This window comes from Protopterus annectens, chromosome 17.part0 (assembly GCF_019279795.1).
Source record: "Protopterus annectens isolate FY-2018-M chromosome 17.part0, PAN1.0, whole genome shotgun sequence".
Classification (NCBI taxonomy): Eukaryota; Metazoa; Chordata; order Ceratodontiformes; family Protopteridae; genus Protopterus; species Protopterus annectens.
In genome coordinates this window covers 105,371,195-105,396,918 of record NC_056751.1, presented here as the reverse complement: position 1 = coordinate 105,396,918, position 25,724 = coordinate 105,371,195, and positions in this window count along the sequence as shown.

Below are 25,724 nucleotides of genomic sequence, written 5' to 3'. Positions count from 1 at the left end.
TTACCCTGGGTATCACTTATGTGTCACTGTTAGGCAGAGGCACATTATACTAACCTTGGAAAAGGGCATAGCAAGATAGATTTACAATGCATGGTGAAAGCCACACACATTCGGGCTAGGTGTATAAATGCCCTAGGGCAGATATCCTTGTATGAACCTATGGACCTATGTATCTTGTTCACCATTGGCCCTATGTGCTGTTAATCACCAATGCAATCTCAATACTATGGTAGCATGTGCAAAGGTCAGTTGTCAGCCACCTCTATGGTACAGTTGTGGAATATGTGAGTCATGTAGTAATGTCACAGCTGCCACATGTACACAGTCAACCCTATCCCCTACCCATGGATGTACAACACATGTATGAGATGGAAACACATGGCCAAACTGTGGACTAAGCACTCTGAACCCAGTACTGGCATAACCTGTCAAGTGGCATGAAATACTACAGTGACTGCAATACCAGTCTGATGTGGACGTACACTGACAGCAATACAAGCACGGAAACACACCGGGCCATTCGTGGAGCCTAAGGATAGCATCCTGCATGACTGGCAGACACCTCTGCAACTGGCACACAGGCATACGTTAGGCCTGCACACAGCACGCATAACACATAGCACACAAATCCTGTGTGCCAAACAAGCACAGTCTGTACAGCTATACAACACTACTGCTGCAGTTGTGTTAGGTACTTTAATTGTCCAGTACAGTGAGGACATGCTCACCAGGCTGGACAAGGTGAAGGTCACAGTGATATGCTCATGGGGCACTATGGTCCACCACATAACACAAGCATACAGGTCAGTCAGATGCATGGACACATATGACTCAGTCATTGTCCATGCCACTACAGCTGATGTGTGATGTCCCTCACTGGGATACATGATAGGGAACATGGAAGGGATCACTGAGCAAGTGACACAGGCTGGTAGAACCCTGACCTTGGTTGGCATCAGACCCTCACCAGGGATGCTGACATATTACTGAATGTTGATGAATTACTGTAGCTACAACACCCTAGCTGAACGGTTCTTAGCATGCGGTCACTGCATTGCTATGGAACAACATCTTACCACTCCCACAACAGGTGAAGACATGCAGCACCTGTTCATCAACAACATGTAGACTATATGCCCCAGACCAGGTGTGTATCCCTCACTACTAGGCTGATAGCATCTACATCTCACACTGTATATACACATCCCACATGCAGCACCTGCACAGAAGACCACAGTCATAATGTTACCCTCTGCAAATACCATGTATTCACATGTGGCAGGCATCACACATGGTAACTATTGAAGGTCACAGGTACATATGTGTATTTGGCACACACATACATCATGTGTGCATTGCCATAACTGGTTTAATCAATGTCATGCATTATTGTGAGAGACAACCCGCACACATGGGCATTCTGTGTGGGGAAAACACACGTGACATGTTTGTAATCAAAAGCCATAAATAATTGTGATATCGTTTAGAAAGGGGTATGTGCATCCTGTAGTGTGTTTTCCCAGTTGCCAAAAGGGATATTTCTTTTATACACACTTACCCCCCCTTTACACACACTTGCCACAGTCAAACCCCTACCTAACTATGTTATGACACTAGAGACGGACGCATTAGCAAAGCGTGCTATTCACATTACTGGGAGATTCCTTTCCCCTGATATACTTATAGGGTGCTGACATCATCAGAGTTTAGAAAGTGGAATGAGCATCCTGTGGTGTGTTTACACAGTTGCCAAAAGAGATGTTCTTTTCATACACACACACTCACCCCCTTCACACACACTTGCTGGATTCAACCCCCTACCTAACTATGTTAAGACACTAGAGACGGACGCATTAGCAGAGCACGCTATTTGCATTACTGGGAGATTTCCTTTCCCCTGATATACTTATAGGGTGCTGACATCATCAGAGTTTAGAAAGTGGAATGAGCATCCTGTGGTGTGTTTACACAGTTGCCAAAAGGGATGTTTCTTTCATACACATACCCCCCTTCACACACACTTGCTGGATTCAAACCCCTACCTAACTATGTTATGACACTAGAGACAGACACATTAGCGGAGCGCGCTATTCGCATTACTGGGAGATTCCTTTTCTCCTGATATACTTATAGGGTGCTGACATGATCAGTGTCTAGAAAGGGGAATGAGCATCCTCTGGTGTGTTTTCACAGTTGCTAGGAGTAACATTTGGACTAAGTGTGTGAGCATGCCCAGTTCAGCCTTCCCATGGCATGTTGTGTGAAAGATGTCTCATTTATCTAAGTGTGTGAGCATGCCCAGTGTGAGCTTTCCATATGTTGAACTCTGCAGCCCATCACATTTGACACATGCTGACATGGCTATGGCACCGGTTGTCTGTTTCTATGTGGCCCTTTTGTGGGATGCTTGTGTCAGCTGGAGTGTCAGATATGTTAGGCGGTTTGTAGTCCTCTGCAAACATGTTCAGGCACAGTCCTTACATGTTGGCCTGTACCTATGGGGCATATAAACCAGACAGGGAAGGTCCCAGGACCAAGCTTTGTGGGATACCTGTTATATGTGGTTTGTAGTCTGACATGGCTGCAGCATGTCTGGCCATGTCAGCTCTGTCGTTGGTCTGGTTTGCAACCCCTCTAGTGACATTGGGGTGTATATATAAGCTGGTGAGCATATCTATATTGAACATGTAGGGTATTGTATGGAAGGCTTTGCAAGGTCCAGCTACACTGTGTGGACCACATTGCCCTCATCAGTGACCTCAATCACTGTTTCAACTGAGTCACACATGTTTAGGGGCGGGGTCTGCACGTCATAAACCCACACTGGGTAGGGTCGGGTGTCAATAGATCCCCAATATCGTTATGTCTGCAGTACATGCTGTTCCTTTCCATAGCTGTGCAGACCAAGCTTCTCAGGATTCTGTGGTGGTTGTTTTTAGTATCCATTCAGGCGACACCTTTCTTGAGAACACCCACTGTTGTTGTACACTGCTCTTTGGGTACATATCCTGTGGTAAGGCTGACATAATGTCAGGGAGGCAGCAGTCTGCTGGGAAAGATATTTGGTATGTTTGTAATATTTGTGTGATCCAGAGCATATCCAGGAATTCACAACACGCTTACTACCATCAGTTGCAGCAGCCTTGGGGCTATCCTTAGTGTCCTGTACAATTTGTATCATAATAGGTTCATAGGTTCATACTAGGCTATCCACCCTAGGGCATTTGTAAGCCTAGCCACAGTGCATGTGGCTTTTGCCACCCCTTGCTATGTGAATATTATGGCCACTTATGATTTACTTAGCTGTGCCTCTGTCTGGACATGACACAGTAAAGACCCCCAGTGTACACCTACAATTATCCATCCATTTTGCTAACTTCCTGTTGAAGAGTGTCAGTGAGGGTCTCTGCCTAACATGTAGTGGTATTCTGTTCCAGGGTGTGGAGAGACTCAGGGTTAGGTATCTGTCCCTCCAGCACATCCTATTTGATTATGTGTTAAGGTTCACGACCAAAAACACAGCAAGCTGCCCAAGGTCCCGACTCAAATCTGCTCACTCCTTCCAGAAAAAAGCGAGAAACTCCTCCGTAAATAAATAGTTTAATCACAGCCAGAAACACAATACAAATGGCCAAGCAGAGTATCAGGGTTAAGCGCTTTCATCTAAGAAATTAGACTTCCTCAGAACCCTTAACAGAAACGGAAATTCAATTATATACACATTTTGGCGCCAAAAATTTTTTTTTAAAGCAACACTATACATAAAACATCAGACATCAGTAAATAAAAATATAAATATAAATATACACATATACTTACAATAAAATAATAAATGGACATATAATAATATATATGCCTATGTGTATAAAAAAGGTTTTATACTTATAAAATCATTTACCCCTGGATGGCAAGTGGCATTAGTCCTAAATTGCCAGATAGCCTCTTTTTTAGCTAAATTCACTCTCCAGTTTCCCCCACAAGGGTGAATATCAACCCTATCAATAATTAAAAACTTAAAGGAGTGGGTATTATCATGTAAAGAAATGTGGTGGGCTAGGGCATTCTTAACATCACCCTTCTTAATTTTGTATAAGTGCTCGTAAATGCATTTTCTAAATGACCTCTCGGTCTTACCGATGTAAAACGCCGGGCATTTAGAACATAATGCTAAATATACCATTCTAGGGGTCTGACAATCCCCGCCATAACTCTTAACAAAGGTTTTGTTAAAATTATCTAGTCTAACCCCACTACTTCCAAAAATGGATGAACACTGACCACATCGCCCACATTTCTTAGTGATACCAGGACTGAATCTTGGAACCTTTTTTAATTCAAGTAAGTTTTTAATGTTAGGGCCTGTTCTGTACACAAAATTGGGTTGATTGCCTAAAATATTCATACAGTCGTTGTCTGATTGTAGAATTTTCCAACTTTCAAAAATTATATCATATTATATTGTATCCTACGACCGGTGGATTTATTTTGCTGATTTCAGCTGTGTAAGGTACTTTCCATTTGGTTTCATAAGTGGTGAGGAATTGTGTCGACCCAAACGGTACTTTGTTGATACATTTCTTTACATGATAATACCCACTCCTTTAAGTTTTTAATTATTGATAGGGTTGATATTCACCCTTGTGGGGGGAACTGGAGAGTGAATTTAGCTAAAAAAGAGGCTATCTGGCAATTTAGGACTAATGCCACTTGCCATCCAGGGATAAATGATTTTATAAGTATAAAACCTTTTTTATACACATAGGCATATATATTATTATATGTCCATTCATTATTTTATTGTAAGTACATGTGTATATTTATATTTATATTTTTATTTACTGATGTCTGATGTTTTATGTATAGTGTTGCTTTAAAAAAATTTTTGGCGCCAAAATGTGTATATAATTGAATTTCCGTTTCTGTTAAGGGTTCTGAGGAAGTCTAATTTCTTAGATGAAAGCGTTTAACCCTGATACTCTGCTTGGCCATTTGTATTGTGTTTCTGGCTGTGATTAAACTATTTATTTACGGAGGAGTTTCTCGCTTTTTTCTGGAAGGAGTGAGCAGATTTGAGTCGGGACCTTGGGCAGCTTGCTGTGTTTTTGGTCGTGGTTCTTTGGTTCTATTTACGGTGTTGGTTCATGGCTAGCCCTTCGGTTGGGACTCCTGCTGTTCCAGTTCAAGAGGAGATTGTTTCGCTTCGAGCGGAACTTTCCGGTCTTAAGGATGAAGTAGCTCGCCTTATTGGGTTAGTTGAGCATTCTTTAACGCTAACCAATGACTGTCACCCGCGTAACTCAGCTAACGGAAGAACTGGTAATACTTTAAATATAGCTGAGTGTGATAACAATTCTTCTAGCCCGAGATTGTGTAACCATTCATTTTCGGCAGCTAGTGACCATTTTCAAATTCCGAACGGTCAACAGGCTAACACCAAGGGGACACGCTCACCGCCGGAGGAATGTTTTGAACATCTTGATTTAAAAGAAGTGGTGTCTGGTAGAAGTTTACTGGATAGGGACGAAGAGCGTGATTTTACGTTTGATTTTAGTTTGTACCAAATACACGACGAGAACGAGAGATTGGGTGCTCGTTCTAAGAGACCTATGGCTACTAAAACCTATGCAGGTACGTGCCCTTCAGTTAAACACACTATGGCGAACAATGTTGGAAAAACTTTGGGGCAAGAAGTACTTAATTCTTCGTCAGTTGCTACTAACATTTGTAAAAATAAAAAGAAAGTTGTTCATTCAGGGAAAGGTACTGGTGGAGTTTCCACAAGGCTGGACACCTTGGATAATTTCCTGGAGGACAACTTTGATTTTGGGGATAATGTTGACAGGAGAATTGTTTTGGACACTAATAAAGGGGACATAGTGGACATTAAACAAAAGATTTTTGATCTTGGTAAAAAGTTGTTTACTATTAAATGCATCAAATTGGACAATGCATATTTGTCAAAATGTTTGGTTTTAAATATTGTTCCAAAGGGGCTTCGGTTTTTTAAACTACCCTTAGGAATTGATTATTCTGATAATGTGAAGCATAATTTTAATAATCTTTTTGATGGTTTTGGTTTTGAATACATGCATTTATTGTTGAAAAACAATGATGAAAAACTGTCTAAATTGATTAATTCATAGATTCATAGATTATTACTAGGCTAACTGTCCTCATGGACCATTTTAAGCCTAGCCAATTACCTCCTGTGAGAATCAGACCCTGCACCTTGTGCTTCTAAGGTAAACACATTAACCATTATGCCACCCTCCCACCCTTGAATGAAGTGGAACAATTAGATTATGATGTTACGCATGATCAATGTTTTTCTGAATGGTCTGATCTATATAATAAGCAATTCTATTCTGCGGAACAAAGGGTAAAGAATATATATTATAGAAAGTGTAGAAAAATTTCTAGGGATTTGGATAGTTACAACAACAAAAATGTTTATATTTGGCCCCAAGATAGGAAGGACATAGGTAGGACGTTTAATTTTAATCAAAATTATGGGAGTAACAGGTATTGTGACAAGGACTCTAATTTTCAGGGGGGGGGCGCTTTTTTCCGGCCCCAAAGAAACGGTTACTGTCGAACAACAAGAGGTGGTAAAAAGTATTCATAATGTTGATGTTAGCACTTGTTCAGTACGGACTTTATTAGATTCTTCTAACAAGGGTGAAAAACAGATTGTTTTTTCTCACTCTGGGTTCAACATCTTTAATTATGCTAGTGTTGATATTACCCCTGAAATGTTCAAACTTTTTTCAAAAGGCTTTAAATTTGTGCCTACCAATCAGATGAATATAACCAATGTTATTAAAGATGTCAAACTATATTGTAGGTGTTTAAATTTGGCTATGTTTTTTAAGAACGATAATAATAGTCATATGGACATTAACAGTAACCGACTGTCGTTAAACAAAAAAAGTACTTTTATACCTGCTTCCCACCCTAAGGTGGCCCTTTTTGACCAAATGATATGTCAGGACATTTATAGATTTAGTAGTATTAACAATCAAGTTTCCCCCTTTGATAGTATAGACAATCTTACCAAGGATGAACGTGGCTGTTTGGACTTTTTTCTATCCAACAATAACATCAGGGTTATGAAACCCGATAAGGGGGGAGGTGTTGTCTTTTTCAACAAAGTGGACTACGTCAATGCCATGACCAAAATAGTGTTGGAATCAGGGAATTATGAAGTAGTTTCCCTTAATGAAATCAACATAGGGTATCGTAAAATTGACCTTGCAATTGAGGAATATTTACTTAATAACAGGATCTCTAAAGACATTTATGATTTTATTAAGGTTGAATTCCCTGTTTTGGCAACTATTTTTGGGATCCCCAAGGTCCACAAAAGTGTTTCGAACCCGCCCTTTAGACCTATCGTTTCAGGTGGCAAATCTAAAACTTTCCCTATAGGTACTGTGATTGATCGATGGACAAAACCATTATATGAGAGGATTCCCCACCTTGTTAAGGACTCTTGGTCATTTTTGGGGAAATTATCACCTGAATTGTGGAACAAGGAATTAATATTTTTGACCATTGACGTTGTAGATTTGTTTTCATGTATTCCGAAAGAAATAGGATTAAACTATTTTGAAAACAGTCTAAGATCCATTTCAGATTTCACCTGGGACCGTATATGTTTATTGGTCGATATGATGTCCTTGGTCTTGGACCATAATTACATCAGTTTTGAAGGGGAATTTCACAGGCAAATTAAAGGGGTAGCGATGGGTGCATCTTGTGCACCCATCTTTGCCAACCTAGTTATGTATGAGTGGGAGAAACAATTTCTTTTTTCATCCCCATATTTTTTTATATCTGGATGATTTGTTTGTTTTATGGAATGGGTCTGTTGCTGAGATTTCTGAATTTATGGATTATATTAACCAGACCACAGATTTCTTACGGTTTACACATCAGTTTTCAGCTACAGGGATCGCCTATTTGGACACCTTTATCAGTCATTCAGTTAATGGGTTCGATTCTAGAATTTATCGAAAGAACACTTTTTCAAATAACTATCTACATTTTTCAAGTGACCATCCGAGGTACACGTTCAGGAATATATTTAAGGGGCAATGTGTTAGAGCTGCCCGTATGTCTTCAAATAAATCTGTTATGATCAAAGAATTGGAACTTATTAGATCTATGTTCCTGGACAGGGGTTACCCGAATGATATGTTAGGAGACATTATTTCATATGTCACACGTGAATGGGTAATAAATTTTTCCCCATTTTAGGAAAAGGGGATTTAATCAGGAATAATTGTTCAACTTTTTCTACACAAACCTCAAGAGTTTGTGTCCTGACATATTCCCCTTTTGTACAATTTATCAAAAATATAATTTTGAAAGTTGGAAAATTCTACAATCAGACAACGACTGTATGAATATTTTAGGCAATCAACCCAATTTTGTGTACAGAACAGGCCCTAACATTAAAAACTTACTTGAATTAAAAAAGGTTCCAAGATTCAGTCCTGGTATCACTAAGAAATGTGGGTGATGTGGTCAGTGTTCATCCATTTTTGGAAGTAGTGGGGTTAGACTAGATAATTTTAACAAAACCTTTGTTAAGAGTTATGGAGGGGATTGTCAGACCCCTAGAGTGGTATATTTAGCATCATGTTCTAAATGCCCGGCGTTTTACATCGGTAAGACCGAGAGGTCATTTAGAAAATGCATTTACGAGCACTTATACAAAATTAAGAAGGGTGATGTTAAGAATGCCCTAGCCCACCACATTTCTTTACATGATAATACCCACTCCTTTAAGTTTTTAATTATTGATAGGGTTGATATTCACCCTTGTGGGGGGAACTGGAGAGTGAATTTAGCTAAAAAAGAGGCTATCTGGCAATTTAGGACTAATGCCACTTGCCATCCAGGGGTAAATGATTTTATAAGTATAAAACCTTTTTTATACACATAGGCATATATATTATTATATGTCCATTTGTTATTTTATTGTAAGTACATATGTATATTTATATTTATATTTTTATTCACATTGTTGTTTTATACATAGTGTTGCTTTAAAAATTTTGGTGCCAAAATGTGTATATAATTGAATTTCTTTTTCTGCTAAGGGTTCTGAGGAAGTCTAATTTCTTAGATGAAAGCGCTTAACCCTGATATACTGCTTGGCCATTTGTATTGTGTTTCTGGCTGTGATTAAACTATTTATTTACGGAGGAGTTTCTCGCTTTTTTCTGGAAGGAGTGAGCAGATTTGAGTCGGGACCTTGGGCAGCTTGCTGTGTTTTTGGTCGTGGTTCTTTGGTTCTATTTACGGTATGTGTTAAGGTTGACATCTCTGACTCACACAGCTCCGATGGCTTTGATTTTTCTGGGGTGGAGCATGTCCATTACTTCTGTGTTGGACATGGACTTGTACAACAGACATACAATGCCTCTGTGTTGGCAGTATGTGACTGCATTCGGCTGTGGTGTCTACAGCCAGGCAGCATATGAGATATACTTGAGACCCTTTCTGACTCTTGCTGAGGTACCTTTGAGGTCTTTCTAACTGCTGCAGGTGCCAGGTAATGTACATCCCACATGAGGCATTGTATTACAATATGGTCTGATAGGGGAACAGTATAGGGGCACAATGACCTTTGCTGACGTAGATGTGAATCCTTTCATGATACAGTGTCCAATATAGACAGTCTTCCTAGACAAATTGGCGATGTGGCTGTCACATAACAGGTGACTGTCCACTTGTGTCACTAGGTCCCTGATTACTCCTTCCACACATAATGGTTTACCACCTATGTGGTAATTTGTGTGTACCTTGTTTTGTATTTGGTGGTACATTCATACTGTCCACTGTCTTCAGGACAGTGGGGTGGGGTTCCTGTGTGTGAGAGTGTGGTCTGTAGGATGCTACAGACTGTACAGCAGTCTTGCCTACAGTTAGTTGCACATGGGTGGACTGCAATGACATAAGCATTGTCAGTTAACTGGACGTATGGCTGTCTGTGCTGAATATGGATACTCACCCTCCTTTTATGTTTTGTTACAGGTTTTGTGGCCATAACACATGATATGTGGTATTACCTGGTAGTGCTGGTGTACTGTCATGAGGCTTGCAGCAGGTTTGTATCACTGGACAGACATCAATGTTCTCCATACTGGGGAGGGCCTCAGGAGCATGCATATTGAGGTTTACACATCTGGCATTGATCAGCATTACCCTTCTGTTTCTTTCCAGTTTTGTGTTCTATGGTGGTGGGTTGCTCATTATGGCCTTGACTACAGGAGAATCTCTGTAGTTTGCAAAAGCCTTAGGCAATATCCAGACGCTCATGGGTAACAGGTGCAAGCCATCCCTGGGACAGCAGCATGTCTCACTATGGAGTCACCTATTACAACTGTACCAGGCATGTTGTTTCTCCTTCTGTCCTGTGACTGTTTGGCACACCAGCTTTGTGTACTATGTGTTACATGTGCTATGTCTGGGGTTTGTTTTATTGGGTGTCTGCTTTGGAGGCTTGTGTTGGTGTTGTGTGTTTGTAATTAGGGCCTCTGAGAATGTTTTTGTGTTTATGTGTTTGGTTTATAGTCGTTGTAGGTCTATGTGGGACTGGGTTTGTGGTGTATGTGGTTACCTTGTCCTCCTGACTACTTTTGACAGTACTGATTTGGGGGTGCTCAGGCCCCGGTTTGGCTACCTGGTTGCTTCTATCACATACATTTGTATTTATTGGAGTGAGTTGTTGTTGTGTGTGTACTTGGGACAAGTGTCACATTGCCACTGGATTCACAGATTATACTTGTTTTGCCTGGCCTTAGTGGATTGTATGTGTGGACACATTTTATTGCCATACTAGTGATCACTGATTACTTCACTTTTCATGTTTGATCTATCATGTGGTAGCTTCCTCATTCTCTTGAATGGTTTAGTAATTTATGGTGTCCAGCATGCCAGATGCCTGGGTGTATGGCATTGTGTCTTGTTGTTTGTGATTGCAGACTCAAAGCACTCTTGGCTGTGTTCATGGTATGCCTGTATAACATGTTTTGCAGTGTGTCCCATATTCTGGACCTGCACAGGGCTTTTCATGGATTCCACATTGGTTTGTAGGGGTGCAAGCTATGCTTTATACATGTGTTTCACTGTGGTAGTCTGGCCAGGGACTGGGGTCGTGATGTGTAACTACAGTGTGAGTACTCTATGGTCTGGTCTTACCAGTGAGGGATACACTTCTCATCTTGACATCCGGTACACATATTTCTGATTATCACATCCAGTATGCTTACCCCTCTTGTGGAAGTGTTACATTTTGCATGTCCGTTTTGTTTGATGGATTCTGGGAAATTGTCTACACTTGTGTCAGTGCTAGTATAATACAAAGAGTATAGTGACAAACACCTCATAAGCTGACTTCACACTTCTTTGGACTGAGATGGTGTCCGTTAAGCCCACTGGGCCAGTGGAAACCACAACACACAATGGTGACTCCTTCACAGACACTTTCTACGGACATCTCCGAGATAGCATGGACCATGCAATCACAAATAATAACATGACCCTCTCCACCAAGGGAAAGTGGCCTGTCTGGTGGACCCCAGCCATAAACAAACTATATAACAGATGAAGGATACTAATGCAAGACAGAGCTACATCTCCTAAAGGGAAGGCAGCTGTGAGCAGCACTAGTAAAAATCTACATTCTCTCATAAAGACATCCAAGGTCAACTTTGAGACATAAACATCAAAGACGATAAAGATAACCACACTGCCTTCTTCAGTTATGTCAGAAACCTGGGTGGGAACCCTCAGATATGCTCTGAGTTGGTACACAACAACATATATTTCAGTGACCTGACAGATATTGGCAACATTCTGGCAGACAGGTTCAGTGCAATTTTCCCCCTCCCTCACCCCCAACAGAAGATAGTTATCACAGATGAATGTAACCTCACTGTCATCTCAGATGTCCATGTGAGAGCCGCACTCAGCAAAGACAAGAACACAGCATCAATGGGACCTGATGGTATCCCCAGTTGCATGCTATGTGAACTCCAGAAGGAGCTAAACCCGTATATACAAATGCTATATAACCAATGCCTTGCTACAGGATATGTACCTGAACACTGGCGTACAGCAACAGTGGTCCGACTCCACAAAGGAGATGCCTCCACAGACCCTGGGAACTACCACCACACAAGCTTAACCAGCCTTGTCTGCAAAGCTATGGAAAGAGTCATTATGGAGCTCTTAAACAGAGACATTGGTGACCTACAGACCCTTGATCCCACCCAGTTCAGCTTTGTACAGGGCAGATCCTGCCTTTTGCACCTAGTTGACTATTTTGATACTGTCAGTAGGGCCATTGATGAGAGCTACGCGGTCCACACAGCCTACCTGCACTTGGCTAGGGCCTTTGACACAATACCTCACACAGGCATCATAGACAAGCTCAACAGCTGAAATATAACACCATATGTCACAGGATAGTTTGCAAAATGGCTAAGAAACAGAACCCATAAAGTCGACATTGCAGGTGCCTTGTCAAATTCAAAGCCAGTCACAACTGGTGTCCCACAAAGATCTGCCCTGGGACCCCTCTTATTTGGCATTTACTTTTCAGATGTGAAAGCAAACATAGGAGGGTTGTGGCTGACAAAGTTTGCAGCTGACTGCAACCTAGGCACCATAAGTGAATACATCAGCCGGCACACACATCCTACAGAATGCCGTCACAAAGACAGATAGCTGGTGCCGGAATCATGGCCTGAAACTGACTGCAACTGATGTGTAGTCATCCCCTTTGGGAGGAACAAAGTACCCACAAATCAATACATAGCAACCCACTGAGCACAGAATACAAATCAGACACCTGGGGACACATGTAGATAGTGGCATCTCGTTTGACACCCATGTTGCCAAAGTGCTTAGAAAGACTTTCTATCTTGCCCACCTTATCATGAAGGGTTTTCCATCCAGAACACAGGAGGTCATTGTACCACTATACTTCTCCCTTATCAGGCCCATGATTGAATACAAAGCCCCATTTGGTATGTACCTCACCCAGCACTTGCAACAGCTGGAGAGACCCCAAAAGTACCTTACCAAGGAGATCAGGGGTCTACAACACATGTCATATGCTTCCAGACTAAAGAAAATCCAGCTTTATTCAGTGGCATACCGCATACTTACAGGTGACCTATGCCTGACATACAAGACCATGTCCAATCAGGATGTGGTGGACATGCTCCACTGCAAGCAATCCAACTCCACCAGAACCATGGGAGCTGAAGATTTGAACCTCAGCACATACATGTATAGGACATGCTGGAGGGACAGAGTCATAACTCAGAGGCTTCTCACACTCTAGCAGAGTATACCAGTTCATGTTAGACAGAGTCCCTCACTGACTCTCTTCAAGAGAAGTCTGGACAACTGGATGTGGGATTGTAGTTTTACCCCAGGGGTCCTCCCTGTGTCACTACTAGACAGAGGCACAGTCAAGGTATTCACTTATGTACGGGGGTCATAATGTGTCACTACTAAGTGAGAGGCACGATATTCTGAATCTATTCTGTACACTTATTACCACTATAAGGGGTGGCAATAGCCACATCACTATGGCTAGGCTTATAAATACACTAGGGCAGATAGCCTAGTAGTACACTATGAAACTATGAAACTATGGTGTATGTGTAGGTATTGTCAGTCAAGCAATATAATGTGGTTTGGGGGGCTTGATATCTTCCTGTCTTCCAACAGTTTTTTGTCTATTCCTTTTAGCATGTCAAGGGATCAGTTGCTAGTGTCCTCTCCTGCTCAGCTGGTGAACCTGGGAATATTGAGGCAATGTTACAATTGACTCATGTACACAGACAACCCTGTCCTTCTCCCACAAAACACAAATGCATGCAAGAGATGCAACTATATAGCCAAACTGGAGGCTGAGATCTCTCAACATAGGACTGGCAGGACCAGAGAGGAGGAGAAGGTGACCACACACACTACAGACCCAGTCTCACATAGCACTATCACAACTTCAAATCATACACATAAACACACAAAGACATACTCGGAGCCTCTGATCACAGATCTACCATAACAGCAGAGGCCACCAAAGCAGACACCCAAACAACTGCCTCCACAGGGCACAGCACATGCAACACATAGACCACAGAGTCAGTGTGCCAAACAGTCACAGCCCTTAAGGCCAAACACAATGCCAGACACACCCATCATAGGTGACTCCATCGTCAGACACACTGACGTCCCGCTCACCAGATTGAGTAAGGAGAAGGTCACAGTAAGCTGCCTATTGGGCGCTGGAATCCACCACATAATGCAAGCACTCAGGTCGCTCAACTGCAAGTACAAGTATGACTCAGTCATTGTCCATGCTGGTGTGAACGACCTCAGATGTACCTCCCTGGACTACATGAACAGAGACATAGAGGAGCTCTCTGATTATGTAGCCCAGGCAGGTATGACCCTGACCTTGAGCAGTATCCTACCTTCACCAAGAATGATGCCACAATACAGAGACAAGATGACCAGCTGTAATAATTGGCTTAATCTATGGTGTCATTCAAAGGGGATCCAATGTCCATCTGCCTGGGATGACATGCTGGACAAGCCACGCTGATTCGCAGGGGACGGCTAGCACCTGTCACCCCTGGGCTTCCGGCATTTGGCTAGGGCTCTTGCCACCCCCATTGTGCCTTTTTTAGGCAAGGCTCAGATTCTAACCCTACCACCCTAGAACACAAAGAAGGAAATAAACCAAGGGTAATGCTGCTCAATGCCAGACGTCTCAACCTCAAGATGCACACACTCAAAGCCCTTCTCAGTATGGAGAACATCGATGCCTGTGCTGTGACTGTAACCTGGTTCAGGGCTCCTGACAGCACCCTGGCAGTATCAGGTGTTACCTCATATCGGCCCCAAAATCCAGACGACACCAGGGAAGGAGAGTGGGTGTCCATATTCATCAAGGACACCCTCACCTCAAGGTTGGTGGCAACACACGATGCATCGGAGGCCATCCAGGTGCAATTAACTGTAGGCAAGGCTGCTCGGCAGTTTGTAGCAGGTTACAGGCCACCCTCTCAAACTCAGGAACCTCACACAGCTTTCCTGAAAACACTGGAGGGGATAAATGTATCTCCAAACACCATCATACTGGGTGATTTCAACTATCCAAATATAGACTGGGATCACTACTCAAGCCCCAACACTCTAGCCCAAAGGTTCCTAGAGTTCATAACCTCATATGCCATGGAACAACTAGTCACCATCCCCACAAGAGGCGACAACATACTAGATCACATCATCACGTACATGGGGTCACAATGTTCAACACCAGAAGTATACCCATCATTGGTGAGATCAGATCATAAACTAATCTCACTGGAAGTCCACATCCCGCCCCACCCCAGATAAAAAAGACCACCGTGAAGAACTTCTCAAAAGCCGACTTCACACTTCTAAAGACTGGTGTGGTCTCTTTCAAGGCCCCCAAGCCAGTGGAAACCATTACCCAAGCTGCTGAATCACTTACAAATGCCTTCTACCAGCACCTCCAGGACTGCATGGATCAGGCAATCCCACACAAAACAGAGACTCTTTGTACCAAAGGCATGCATGCAGTCTGGTGGACCCCAGCCATAAACAAGCTCTACATCAGAAGGAAGGAGCTACTACAAGATAGGGCAAAATCCGTAGAAGGGAAGACACCCCTGCTCATTATAAGTAAAGAACTGAGATCTCCCATAAAATCATCCAGGGCACATTTTGAGAAAAAACTCACTAGGGACTCAGAAGACAATCATGAGGCCTTTTTTAGCTATGTTGGAAACCTGGGAGGTGACTCCCAGATATGCTCAGAATTAGTTCATAATGATGTAAAAATCACGCAACCTACAGACATTGCCAACATACTGGCTGACAGGTTCAGTGCAGATTTCTCCCCCCCCTCCCCCCCAAAGGGAGGGATATCTATACCAGGGGATTGTAGCCCCCCAAACATCTCAAATGCTCAGGTGAGAACTGCTCTATCCAAGGCGAGAAACACAGCATCCATGGGACCAGATGGGGTCCCTGGTTGTGTGCTCCACGAACTCAATGAGGAATTAAACCCACAGTTAGGGTAGCTGTTTAATCTTAGCCTCACCTCAGGATACATACCCAAGGAGTGGCGTACGGCAACGGTGGTCCCACTTCACAAAGGAGGTGCCTCCACCGACCCTGGACACTACCGTCCCATCAGCTTGACCAGCCTGGTCTGCAAAGCTATGGAGAGGATCATAATGGAACTCATAAATGAAGACATAGGGGACTTGCAGACTTTGGATCCAACCCAGTTTGGCTTTGTCAAGAGCGATCATGCCTTTTAAACTTGGTTGACTTTTTCAGAACGGTCACCAAGGCCATTGACAAGGGCAAGGCAGTCCACACAGCCTACCTTGACCTGGCAAAGGCTTTCAATACAATACCCCACTCGGGTATCATTGACAAACTCACCAGCTTAAATGTAGACCCATACGTCACAAGATGGGTTACAAACTGGTAAGTGACAGAACCCACAGGGTCAAGGTTGCTGGCGCCATGTCACACTCCAAGCCTGTCACAAGTGGTGTCCCACAGGGCTCAGTCCTGGGCCCACTTTTGTTCGGCATCTACTTTTCAGTAGTACAAGCAAACACAGGAGAATTATGGCTGACAAAGTTTGCAGATGACTGCTAACTGGGAACCATAGCTGAAAACCCATCTGACGCAGACATCCTTCAGATGGGTCTCATAGAAACGGATAACTGGTGCCAGAGCCATGGCCTACAGTTAAACGCTAAACAATGCATAGTCATACCCTTCGGGAAGAACAAGGTTACCCCTAGTTCCCATATAGGTGTTACTCCTCTAAGCACAGGAGAGGTTATCAGGGATCTGGGCACCCAGGTTGACAGTAACCTTTCGTTTGACACTCACGTTGTCAAAGTAGTTAGGAAGACCTTCTACATTGCCCACCTGATCATGCAGGGATTCACATCTAGATCAAGGGAGGTCATTGTTCCCCTGTACTCATCACTCATCAGACCAATGATTGAGTACAATGCCCCATTCGGAATGTATCTGACCCGACACCTGCAGCAATTGGACAGGCCCCAAACATTCCTCACCAGAAGGATAAAAGGTCTCAAATGTATGTCTTATGCTGCCCGACTGAAGGAACCCCAGCTCTATTCAGTCACCTACCGTCTGCTCAGAGGTGGCCTGTGCCTGACATACTAGGCCATGTCCAACCCGGAATTAATGAACATGCTTCACCTCCAAACCTCTAAATCCATCAGAGCTACAAGGGCAAGAGACTTAAACCTCAACACGGCTATTAATTGGGCGTGCTGGAGGGACAGATTCATCACCCAGAGACTCCCTATGCTGTGGAACATCATTCTGGTACATGTGAGGCTGGGCACCTCGTTGGCTTTGTTCGAGAGAAATCATGACCAATGGATGGGAGATCACAGGTATACCCCAGGGATAACATCAGTGTCACTGCTTGACAGAGGCACAGCAAAATAATGGGCATATTATCCTTAGAACTGAAGGGGTGGCGGTAGCCACAAAACTCTGGGCTAGTCTTATATATGCCCTAGGGCAGATAGCCTAGTATGAACCTATGAACCTATGAACATAGGCCTGGTGCAGTTCCTGCTATTATGACAGTGGTCTGCAGCAAGCTATTTAGTAGTAGGCAGTTTTAGCAATTGGTATTTGACCATGGCTAATCCATGTTCCTTCTTGTTGTGGTACCAACATGGGGGTGTGGTTATCCATGACATTTATTGCTAGTCACCCTCGTTTTGTAGCTTGTTCCATGTTTTTGCACATGTACATCCCTGTATGAGGTGTGACCTGGTAGTGTTAGGGTGCTGGTGTGGGCTTTGACCCAGCTGTCTATTACAGCACTGATATCTACATCCTCTATACTGTGTGCGTTTACACTGCACGCATCTTGCTGTTTATACTTCTGGCATTGGGTAGCATTACATCTAGGTTCCTATCCCTTGTGGTACCCATGAATGTGGGTTTGTGTTTTTGTGGTTTGTGATTGGTGAGGGTGGATGTTAGTCAGGGTCCTCAGGTGTGCATATGGTACATGGTGTTACATTACTTGACACATGGCATTCATGCCTGAGGTGGTGCTGCAGGGCTGCCTCTGTTGGATGCACATACTACACTCCCTGTACATGTTTGGAAGCAGGTTGTGTCATGTTAGGCATCCCTGTTACTATATGAGTGAGTCAGAGCGGGTATCAGTCCCAGTGTTCCTACTGATCAAGTGTATGTGCTATGCGTTGCCTCTTTGCCAAGGCCAGGGCATACTGGGCATGCCTCCTTCTGCCTACTGGGGCAAGGTCAGGTTGTTCCTCCTCCGAGTCACTCTCTGCCTGTGGTGGCCTTGGCAATGGTGGGGGTATGTTTGGCCCAGCCCTGTGCTGGTCCTGCTGCAGCTGTTTCCGCAGGATCATATTATGTAGCATAGCACATATCATGATCATTTGGGTACATGTAGTTGGTGTGTACTGCAAGGCTCCACCAGATGTGTCCAGACACCGGAACCTTGACTTGAGCAGCCCAAACACACGCTCTATGACATTACGTGTTTGTGCGTGTGCCTCATTATGGCGTTCCTGTTCAGGTGTGTGTGCATTTCTGATGGGTGTCATCAGCCACGGCTCAAGTGCATAACCTGCATCCCCCACTAGGTGTCCGTGTGGGAAGTCCCCACTGGCAAATGATTGGTACAGCTGCATCAGATGCCAGATGTGGGAATCATGGTAGCTCCCAGGGCAGCCAGCACACACATTCATTATTATGCCCTGGGCATCACACACGACCTGGCAGTTGATGGAGGGGAAGCCCTTGTGGTTCATGTAGGTTCTACCACGCTCACTGGCTGGTGCTTTGATGCGTATATGCGTGCAGTCTATTGCACCCAATACCTCAGGGTATCTCGCTATTTGCTGGAAGAGATGCATATTGCTGGCCACAACCTCATGGGCATTGGGGAAATATACATGATCACCGACATGTGCTGGCATGGCATCCAGGAACTGGTGCAGTACCCTGGAGGCTGATGCCTGTGATATCCCCATCATATCACCAGTTGGTCTCTGGAAGGTACCTGTTGCTAGTATTCTTAGGCCAACACATACCTTGGTTTCCACTGGGATGGGTTCCCCTCTGTTGGTTCTGTGTGTGAGGTGTGGCCTGCACAGCTCAACAATTTGCTGCAGAAGGTCTCTGTCCACTCTGTAGCGCTCTACTATCTCCAGCTCATGTAACCCATGGTAGGTGACCCTGGGCCTGTATACTCTTCTCCTTCTCCTCACTCTGGGTTGTCTGTCAGCATCTGCATTGTCACCACCCTCAGCAATTCGCCTATGCCTGATTATAACAGCTATGGCAGCCCCCAGCAGTTCTGCTCTGAGTTCAGCTTTTTTCAGTTTTCAATTCTGATAGCTTACTTTCTTGCAGTATCTCTTCTGAGAAACAGCCTGCACTGCTCTTTGCAGTGTTTTAAGTGCTGTGTTGGGCTTCTAGTCTGCCTGTGTAATTGCCTGCTTCCAATTGTTTCCAGCAATTAACTCCAGCAGTATCCTCTGGCAGTTTCCCTGTATTTTGGTTGTTTCCTGTTTCCTCTCTGTTTCCTCAGGGGGAGCAATGTGCACACCAGCTTAAGCACGCTCACAGTTACTTAAACGCGCGCACACGTCCTTACACGGTGTTACACACGCGCACACATCCTTACATGGTGTGAACTTGGCTGATTCATGTTAAAACGCATGCACACAGCCTTAAACACGTGCACGCCCGCGCAAACCGTTGTAAACGGTTTGCAACACGCTCCCACATGTTGTACCTGCCTTACACGCTCGCACATGCACGTGTATCAAGAAAGTTGGAGTGTAGGGATAGTGTGCACCCTCTGTTTCTTGACTTTTCTAGTGTTCTGTTGGGACACACCTCTCTCCCTGATGTCTGTCTGTCATCTGTCACCTTACATTGCCCTCCAATCTGATACATTTATTTCGATCATTCCCCCCCGTGATGTCAGCTACCTCTTACTCTGTTCCTCCCCCTTCTGTAACTCTTACACTACTCAGAAAGTGCTCATTACCTATGTGGCAGTGTGATTCAGTATTGTAACCCTCATTTACATAGGATTGCCTAGTAATGCTTAGTTACATATCTTACACAGAGCTTCCCCCCCTTGACAACCACTACACGGAGGCCATATTGTTTTTGGTCTGCTAGTCCCTCCATTGACATTCCATGCAATACATAAATCCCACAATTGTGGGTTTATAAGCTTCGGTTTTCAGTTTTAGGCAGCGCACCCCGTTTGCTGGTAAGCGCTGCAGTTAAACATCATAATCCCACGAAAAAAAAAAAGTTATTTAAAATATTTTTGCAACACTTTTTCATGCCAATGGCCACATATTTGACCATTGGCATGCTAAATGAAACATATGCACCCTTTATTTGGAGCTGACATAGCTCCGTTTTCAATTTTGCAGAAATGTACTCAGTTGTCAGCTGAGTACATTTCTGCAGCTAACACGTCCGTTACACGGACTGGTTTGGCTTTCTTGGATCGCTCAAATACCTCATTTGCATATCTTTCAGCTGCAAATGAGGTATTGAGCATTTCCACGCCCAGTCCGTGTAAGAGATGTGTTAGCTGTCTCTTACACGGAGGTTTGGGCTGTTCCTGGATCGGGAGGCTTACACGGAGGCTTACACTACTCTTAAACTCCATGTAAGCCTTCCTGAATCTGGCCCAGACTATTTTTTTATTCCATGATCCACATTCTAAAAGTACTTTGACACCCGCACTACTACTGCTGAAGCTTACATTTCTCTCTCTTACCTCACTGCTTACAGCCCATAATGCATTCCACCTGCTTATCTAAAGAACCTTTCCTAATTTCTGTCCTGCTATCCATACTTGTTAGGATTTTACTAACACTTGAACACAATATTTTTGTTATTGCATTTAAAACACTAACCCTTCCACTGATACAGCTATCTACCAATTATCTGCCCTTACTAATGACCTCACGCAGGTTTCAATACCTCATCTTTAATTATTCCCAACAATATTCATCTATCCAGATTATGCTCTCCTGCAAGAGACCAGATTTCACTCTTAGCTATTGCTGTCCAGCTCCTAAGATATAAATTCTACCACACCATTTTCTGAGTATTACTTCTCTCTGAAGACATTAGAACAACTTCTAGTCCTTTCACTGTCACCCAGTCACAATGTCTATCCTCCCATTTTTCACAAACTAGCCACCAAATAACTGCTTCAAGCAACAAACTGGACTTCTCAATGCAAGAGACATAAACAAGAAACTATTTAAAATCCACACCCAGATATTACAGCACAATCTAGATGCAGTAGCAGTTTCAGGAATGTGGTTTAAACCATCTTCCAAAATATAGACCTCAGTTTCTGAAACGTTAAGATATCTGTATGGGATCACTGCGCCCAGGTCTAGGGGAGAACGTCTCATGCCGATTAAAAAAAAAACACCTATCTCATACACCTATTGCTATATCTTCACCTGCTGGTGGATTCTGAATGAATCAGTTTATTTCAGACATGACATTACACATATACTCTAAAGTAATTGTTAATGAAAGTGTTCTACCCATCACCAGATGATGTCTTTTTCTCTCTTCATTAACCTCCTGAAAGAACTATCCCTCTCATCTCTAATAAAACCAATCTTCTGCTCCTTCTTTTGGAAGACTCACGTAAACTGGGTCCCTCTAAACACAACCTGACTGGACACTTAACATACTTCAGCCTTGTGAAACTAACTCAGGAACCATCCATATCAAATTATGTTACTAGCAATCATACTCTCATAGAGTTATTCATAACCAGAAAATCTAACAAACCCACTCATTCCTTGTCCTGCATTCACACCTTAATGACCACTGCCCCATTACCATCTCTTTGTTCGCTCTATCAGCCATATTTCTGCACCCTTCCACCAAGAATCTTACAGAAGCAAACATAAAAACAACTTGATACTATACCTAATCATGGGACTCCTAACAATGCCAGACCCTACCCATAGTTCCTAAAACTCTGTAAAGAATTCATGTCAGAGCTGTAATCTCTCCAGTCTCTGACTGGGCCAGCATTTCTATTCCTCCGCTTTGGAATGGAAAACAATTATAGTTATCCTTAAATATGGCTCTCCATCAAACATTTCTGACTACAGATTTATCTCCTTAGACCCTTATATTGGAAAGCTTCTTGAAAACACAATATAACTATAAACTGCAGGTTAATTCTACATGCCCAGTCTATTGTGCATTGACCAAGATGTGTTTTAAAAAGGCAGGAGCAGTCAGACATCCATATTTTCTTTCATAGATAACCTTGCTCATTAGAGCTGATCAAAGTCTGCTAACAGGCATGTGATTTATCAACCTGACAAAAACATTCAGCATTTTGAGCTACAACTTCTTCTAAATTCTATGTATGCCCTTAACTTTGGTTCACCCTCCATTGCAGGGTCCTAAATTAACTTTCCAACCAGTCATTTATGGTGAGTGTTGGGAAAAATCTTTCTTTGCATTCTAGCATATCTTCTGTGGTTCCTCAAGACATTTTCCTTCATCCACTTAGACTCACATTGTTTATTAAAAATGACTACAAGGGTGTGAGTTAGGTGGTCTCAGTGACTAAATGTTGTTGTAGAGATAGGACATATCCACTCACTGAGCATCCACTGTATACTCCAGCAGATGACATTTTCAGCACACAGAGGGATGTTAGTGCTCTGCCTTCCAACAGCACTCAGCTTCATTTCCCTGAATTACCTAATGATGTTGTAGTCCCCTTCCCCTCATCGCCTCACAACATTGTTGACACAGCCAACTGGCTTACCAATATAGGGGAAACCAGAGGCTTATGTCATGAATGTAACTTGATTGGGGAATAATGACATTTGAGTTGGAAGGATAGATTGCTGAAAAATGTATCACTGCCAGATGACCTCAGAGAACCGACCTCCACCCTGTTAGGAAAAAAAACATCTGACCTGTAAAACCTTTCAATCAGGACCTGTAGAGATATTCTTCACACCCCATTCAGTGAGTATGACTGTAATTCACTTGTGTATGTTAACCTAAACAACAGAGATATTCATGTTAACTGACCAAAGGAAATTACAAAGAATGACAGTAAATTGCTGAAAGTCACTTTAAGTAAACCTCAAAGTATATTTTTGCAGCATGACAAGACTCCTACACTCCCTATCTGACAGGACACACCCCTCAAACATATATACCAACGTTCATAGTGGCACAAAATTGAGGAAAAGAGCAAACTCAATTATTACAGAAAGTAGCTTTTAGCAAAATTACTTTGTGGTATCTGCAGTCACTGAAAGTGCCTTTGTATACCTGTCTGTCTCTCCAAAAAAGGGCTGACCCTTATTCTAAACCTCATTTCCAAATTCTCAGTGACCATACATTACCTCTGCTTTCCTCTAAACACAGTACTAAATCTACCAGTTTTATATTTTCTGATCACATTCTAATAATGTTCCTGTCTATAAAGAGCAAACAATTTTCTGACCCATCTAATCATGCATTCTCTGTCATTCGCCCCATGTTCAGGGATACCTTGCCAACAAATGTTTGTAATGGTACAACCATGCATGAATCTGCATCATAAGCCCTAACACCTCTCACTAAAAGAGCCACTTGTACCTGCTTACAGCACTCTCCCATCATGTCCTGCTACTACTGCTACAATTAATAATAATAATAATAATAATAACTGTGCACCACTTTGTATGTTCAAACCTGTAACATATGTTGTATTACAGCAATGTTCACAGATCTTATGCAGAAAAATATTCAGCTTTATCTCCTGTATTTACCAAGTAGCAGCTGAAATGGGTCCTTTGGGATCAGCCCACTATCTAGTCAGCAAACATCAAATACGTAAATAAATAAAACTGCTACCTGAATAAGGGGCATACAAATAAAGGATGCATGTTTATAACATTAAATAGGCAACTTAATTTAAGAGGTAGAACAATTCATGTTAAGTAGCAGCTGTAGTGGGGCTAAGTGCAATAAGTAAATGGATCAAACACTAATGCTGTAATTACATGAGTAGCACTTACAACACTATGTAAAAACATAAATTGTCTTATAGAATGTTGAAGGCCTCTCAGCCCCTTGATGAATTGTATATCTTTAATGACTGTATTGTTCACATTCTTATGGGTTCATAGGCAAGTATTACAGTAGTTGCCTTTATGGACCATGTTAAGCCTAGCCAATTCCCTTTCAAAGGTAAAAAAACAAGCCCTGTACTTCGTGTCTGTGTGGTAAACACCTTAACCACTATACTAACCCCCCAAGTTCAAAGTAATTTGATTTGAGGGCCTAAATATGGCACACAAATGTATATATTTTATACCCATTTTAATCAGGTAACCCCCAGTAGGACTTTTCAGGGACAGTATGAGAACAGTATCTGGTCAATTGATTTTTAAGTGACTTGCTCAGAGCCACACAGTATGGAGGTAAAAGGAATTAAACCTTTTATCCTTGGTTACAGAAAACACCCGGTTAATTGCTCAGAGCTTTAATCCTCTGTGCTATCTGCCAAACAACTGCCAGATTGTATAATCCTAATAGTGTCTCTTAGAAATAACCCCTTGATAAGTTTATCAGTAAGGTCCAACTACATCAAATAACTCACACATTTGAAAGTGTTATAATCTGCACAAATGTACTACAACAAACTACAGGTAGGAAGTCATGGAAATCTAATGCACTTCTGCAGTTGCTTGGTTTTAGAGGTACCCCTTGAAACAACAATCAACACTGAATCAAAATCAGTAACTAGTAACTTTTCCAATTCACTTAATCTCATGTCTTTATGATAATGAAGGAAACATCACCCTGATGAAATTGTACATAGAAACAGCAAGGCTATAAAAATCCATGCAAAAAGCACACTAGTAAGGAGTGCAGAACCAAGTGTTGTGAGACAACAACATTCACTGACGCACTATTGTCCTATCCACAAAACACGTTATCAGCATTAGAATCACAAAACACTAAGAATCCCAATAGTAATTCTAACTTTTTTGTGATTGAAATATGTTGCATCAGGGTAATTTTGGAAAACCTTTGAGTAGCAGATTCCTGATATTAGGAAAGAAGTCTATGGGGCCAAATACAGAAAGGTAAAGGTGACAAAAAGAGAGGAAAAGATATAGAACTATCAGTTTGCTCATTATTGTAGTGAAATTAACAGAACGGGTATGGCTGAGATCTACTTTTGGGTATTTTATGATGACTACACATTACAGACATCAATCATCACACTTTTAACAAAGATAGAGCAACTGTTACTCACAATTTTATTTCTAATCAAGCACACAAACTTCTGGTTAGTAATTTAGCTTGAACATTATCTATTTCCACATGTCAAGGGCATTTGATTGTATATATCACACTACACTGTTGGGAGAATACATATGATGCATATAAATGGCAATATTACTAGCTAAGTAAAAGCCTAGTTGGAAGGCAGAACAATGTTTACAAAATATAATTCACACCATTTCCGACCTTTAAAAAGAAAAGGCCTATACCATAGCGACCAGTGGTGGCATGAATTA